The sequence below is a fragment of the Crocuta crocuta genome, unplaced genomic scaffold (genome assembly GCF_008692635.1).
Source record: "Crocuta crocuta isolate KB4526 unplaced genomic scaffold, BGI_CrCroc_1.0 scaffold477, whole genome shotgun sequence".
NCBI classification, from domain to species: Eukaryota; Metazoa; Chordata; class Mammalia; order Carnivora; family Hyaenidae; genus Crocuta; species Crocuta crocuta.
The window spans coordinates 1336765-1342230 of record NW_027530193.1 but is presented as its reverse complement, the minus strand read 5'-3'; the positions used below and the strand labels follow the sequence as shown (position 1 = coordinate 1342230).

Here is a 5466-nt window from a genome sequence, read left to right as displayed (position 1 = left end):
GCCATGCCGGCCCGCGGGGCCCGGCCACCACCCGGGGCCTGGGTCAGCGCCGCCGCGCCATGGGCCCCGGGCCGCCCTGGCACCTGCGAGGACACACGCCGGGCCTCAGCCAGCGAGCCGTCACCATGGCAACGCCGCCCCGCCCGGGAGGAGGGACTGGGAGAGAGGGGACGAGCCCATTCCGGGAGTGGGGGTGAGGGCGGGGCGGACAGACCCATTCCCAGGGTAAGGGGAAATCCTGCCCATTCCGGCTGCTCGGGCCCCGCCCGTCCTCAGACTCCTTCGGAGTCCGCTTACCGGTGACGGACTCGAGGGCCGAAGTGTCCGAGCGCGGCCCAGCCTCACCGGCTGACCCCCTAAACAGCACTGACAGACAGGACCATGGAGGAGAAGCCCTACCGGCCTAGAGAGGCAAAGATCCAGCGACAAGAAGCCGAGCAGCGACGGCGTAGGAAAGAAGCGTTTCCGGGGAAGGCGGTGGAGGGGCGGGGCTGAGATTGCGCAGGCGTAATGGACGCAATCTTCGGCTGAGCCACCTAAACCCGGGCACGGGCCTCGCGGAAGCGAAGAGTGCACATGCGCAATATGAAAAGTGAAGGCGAACGGAAGCGAGGCACGTTAAGCGGTAGAGCTTGCGCGCCCTCTGCAGGGAAATCTTAGAGAGAAGGGGCGCAACCAGGAGACTAGGGAGCGGGGTGGGCAAGAGGCAGGGAAAGATGGTTAGGAATTAACAAGTAGATAAGTGCTGATTGTACATTCCGTCTTCTAGGTAAAGTCTGGGATAACCTAAAATGAACCTGCCAGCTCCTCCACACATGATTTTGCCACTGTTCCCGTTTTACAGCTGATTAAGACTTAGAAAAGCAAAGCAACATGCTGCCTCAAAGAGTTAGAAGACCTAGAGTTAGTGCCAGCCAGGATTAGAATTCACGTGCCAACATCGCAGCATTGACTTCGTGCTACTGGGTAACAGCAAGGTTTGGACACGTACGAATGGGATAGTCCTTGCCCACTGACACAACCTAATAATTAGAAAGGCAAAGTAGTGAGTGTTTTATAATGTGGGCAATCGGTTTATATTTATATGTACATACATATTTGAAATAGAAGATAGGACAGATTCTGAAGTCATAACTAAGGAGCAGATTCTAGCCCTGCCTTGCCACCATGATTGTTTTCTTTCCGCCTTTTCTGAGTTCACATAGTGTAGACAGTCAGTAAATATTTGCTGAATGAGTCAAAACAGAGGAAGAATAACAGCAAATTGATGAGTCATGTTCTTCCTGCCCCAGGAGATCAAAACCCCTTAATTCCATGGAGTCTAGATCCCCCTTCTCCAGAATGGAAAGAAAGGAAGTAACTGGTTCCAGGAAAAGAATCTGGGTTTTAGAGCCAGCTCTACTAGCTGTGTAATTAAAAAGCCACTTCCTTCTTTAAAGCCCCAGCTTCCCTGATTATGAAATGAGGAGTTAGACAAGATTAACTGTTTGCCAACACTCAGTCTACCCTCCACTATTTTCCCATTAAAAAAACTTATAGAAGACTCATGTAACTGCCAATCAGAACTTCTGTATAGCATATGATAATCATTTTTATCACCTTGAGTTGATACAATTCCAGACAAAAGTAAAGAAAGGTGAGACTTTATCAAGAGTAAGTATGCGACTTCCCTTATCATTTAGAAATATTGTAAACAGTTCCCTTGGACTCCAGTTTGGAAGTCATTAAGGCCCAAAGACTTCTGAGGTGCTTTCCAGCTCAACCATTCTTTTCGGTGCCTGAATTCAGATCAACAAATATATATTCAAATCCCTCTGGTCCACTGATTACTCGCATGATCTAGTGTTCCTGAAAAAATATCTTCTGTTTGTCAAGTTTGTCAAGTACCTACATGATCACGATCTTGTTTCATCCTGGCAATCCGAGAAGGTTGATATTATTATCTCTCTTTTAAAAGTGAGGAAATGGAGGCTCAGAGAGGGGCCGTGACTCTACATAGATAAGAGAGCTCATAAGAAGCTGAGTGGAGATTCAAACCCAAGACACCTCACTCCAAAACCCAGATAACCGTTTCCGAAGAAAAAGATAAGGGGCAGTGAAATAAGTGAATAAGGGAGTGAGGCGGTCAGGAAAAGGGCTTGAGAGGTTTTACTTAGTTCCCGCAGGAGGCAGCTTGGTCTCCCTTCCAAGTGCCAGAATGTTTGGCTTCTTGAGTCAGGCCCCCCTCACGTCACAGCTGGGCCCTCTCCACCAGTCTCCCTGACCTCCCACGGAGGGAAGGCCCTCCCTGCCCACTCTCCTGAAATGGAAAATGCAGGTAGCCTGAGGCTTAGGGCCTGAATAGCTGGAGTCTGACGTCATTCCTGGAGCCTGGAGCTGGCCTCTGGGAAACTACCCCTGGGCTTGCGGGACAGCCTATTGCACTTTCCTTTCACCTGTAGGATCTCAGCTCTTGATCTCCCAGGCTTCAAAACTTGGGAAATGGGGCACCTGAGTCTTAATTTGGATACAACAAGGAAACCAAGGGTTGGGGAAAACCACAGTAACTCCCTTGGCCAACCTCCTTGGCCCATTTTGAGAATCTGACCACAGGTAGCCTGGAGAAGAAGAATTGAGCTTTGGATTCCGATCACAAAGCCTGAACTAGGGCCCCAGTGACCTGCCGTGTGACCTTGGGCGAGTCTCATGCTCGGTCTAAGTATCCCAAACTACAAAATGAAAGAGGAGCGTTGCACTCCAACTTCCGAATGCAGTCCATTGCGTTATGCCATCCGAATCACCTGAGGAACATACTATATTGTCAGATTCCCAGGCCTTATTACAAGCCAAAATCTGAATCTCTAGAAGCAGAATACAGAAATCTAGATATTTAGAACTCCCCAAGTGATTCAGAGGTAGAGCCAACATTTGGTAATTACAGAACAAAATGGTCTGTAATTGACCTCAAACCAAATCCTCCTCCTAACAGAAAATTGCTCTGTGACCTTGCCGTATCCATGGCTCTCTTTAGGCCTCAGGGGTTTTTTTCTGTCTGTAATCTGAGGGGTTTGGACTAGAATAGCTGATCTCCAAGGGCCTTTCCCACGCTGCTAGGTTTGTGGTTCCAAACTTATGAATGAAATTTTAAACTTTAGGTCATAGACTGAATGACAAACAGCCACAAGCTGGGACAAACTGTCCTGTGGGTCGAGAGGAGTGCCTCTGGTTACTTGGTCACTTGCGTCACTTCCACACTAAACTCCCAATGTGGTTCAAGGTCGACTCTTATTGGGATCACTTTCCAGATCTATCCCCATAAATCCCTTGGGAAATGTCCTCATCCAGGTCTGTGGCCTTTGAGCCCTGCTTGTATTCGAATCCTGGTTCTGCTACTATCTCGCTGGATGACCTTGGGGAAAGGACTTCATTTCTGAGTCTCAGTTTCCTTCTCTATAAAAATGGCAATGAGAATGGTACCCATATCATAGGCTGTCCTGAGGATCAAATATGTGCTCACCCCCCTACCGGATACGCAGTCAGCGTTATGTAAACGTTAGCAATATTAATTATTGTTATTATTTCTTCCCTTGGAATGCGGGAGTGGTAACACCTGGTCTCTCAGATTTATGGCAGAAATCTAAGTAGATGTCAGACAGAGTGAGCCCAGTGCCTGGCACATAGTAGGAGCTCAGGAAATGCAGTACCTTCTTCTCCTAATCCCACCCACCTGCACGGCTCTCCAACTCCCTCCCTTTTTCCCTTCCTCCTTCCCTAGGCTGCCAGCTCACGTGATCCCTTTCAGGGAATGCTTGATGAAAACACTTTAGGAGAGACACGGGGCAGGTTATGCAACTCTGTGCTACACTTTTCGGAAATTCCATGTGGGAGGTTGCATTTGGCTGCCTGTCCTCCGCATGGGATCTGGCCAGTGATTTCCCCTCTCAGAAGGGAAACTGGAGAGAAAGAACTCCTCATCGTCTGTATTCTCCTTCCGACTAAGAACCTTTTGTTACCCAGAGTGTCTCAGGGGCTGTGTGTGCCCCTGAGGAATGTTGCTGAGTTCCCTATTGTGTGCCAGACACTTACACAATCTCGTTTGATTCTTACTTAACTTCTAAAACAAACTTATGAATTGTAGACACAAGTAACAGCCCCACTTAACAGATGAGGAACCCAAGGCTCAGAGGAAGAACACCATTTACCCAAGGCCACACTGCCAGTGAGTGGTAGAGCTGGGACTCCACCCCAGGCTAACCTGACACCACATGCTACCTCTTCACAATGCATAGTAGAAAATGCACTGGGACATTACTATTTACACGGGGCTTTCACCTACACGATCTTCTGTCCCAACAGCCCTAGGGAGGTTTGTATATACATTTTCCCCATTTTACAGATGAAGAAACTGAGGCTCAGCGGAAGAAGCTCAATGGTCAGTGCTTTTCTGCAAATCCTCTATGGAGGGTGAATACTGCCAGGGACTCCAGCAGGTGGCTGGGCCTCTGCGGGCATTGTTTCTCTTGAACAAAGAACTCGTTTCCAGGCGTTGGTTACCAGGTCTGAGATACCCCCGGAGGAGGAAGAGAAGTGAGATTTTCTGAAACAGCTGCTGCACTCCCCGGGTTTTCTGACCCTCACCACATACGATACTCTCTGTCCCTCCCTAGAAATTATTTCTTGCTCTGACTTGAAGAATCCAGGGCTTTATTTTAAGAAGAAAAGCTGTTTTTTTCCACCTTTCTTTTCGTCATTCATGCATTCAATCAATCATTTGATAAATACGCACTGAGTGCTTACTATGTGCCAGGAAGTGAATAAAGTAAATGAAGAGAAAAACTCTGACCTCTTAGAGTTTGTAGTCTCACGGAAGACACAGACAATAAACAAGTACAAACCAACAATCTAAAACTCAACATTAAATAGTGAGAAGTGCTATGAAGGAAAATGGGGGGAAAGGGGTAGAGAGCAATGGAGGAGGGAGGGTGAGAGGAAGTACTTTAGAAATGGCAGTCAGCAAAGACCTCCCTGAAGAGGTGGCATTTAAGCAGAGATGGGATGGAAGTGAAGGATGGAGCCAACTGGATATCTGGAAAGAACATTCCAGAGAGACAGAACTCAAATGCAAAGCCCTGAGGCAGGAATGAGATTGGCATATTCTCCAAATAGCAAAGCCAGTGTGGCAGGAACAGGGAGCAGTGGAGGCCAGGGCCATCCCCTCTTGCCTGAGAACCTCCAGCTTACAATTCAACACCACCTTACAACAACCCTGGGAGCTGTGGGTGGTGGACAGGTGGGGGTGGGCAGGAGGGATGGGAAGAGGAAAGCAGATTCATCCACTCAGTCACCCAACAAATATTTACTGAGTGCTCACTACGTTGCGGACACTGGGCTAACGTCTGGTATAGGAAACAGACAAAGTCCCTCCTCTCGGGGAGCTTCTGATCAAGCCTGGGAGATACACAACAAAGCCAAAAAAAAAAAAAAAAA

The 5466-nt window shown here is 48.4% G+C and overlaps 1 protein-coding gene across 1 annotated transcript in view; it reads right to left on the bottom strand.

Moving 5' to 3' along the window:
* The window catches only part of DBNDD2 (dysbindin domain containing 2), a 44995-nt gene that overhangs the window by 29890 nt on the left and 9639 nt on the right, over nt 1–5466 (bottom strand). The gene's annotated exons all lie outside the window — the stretch shown is intronic.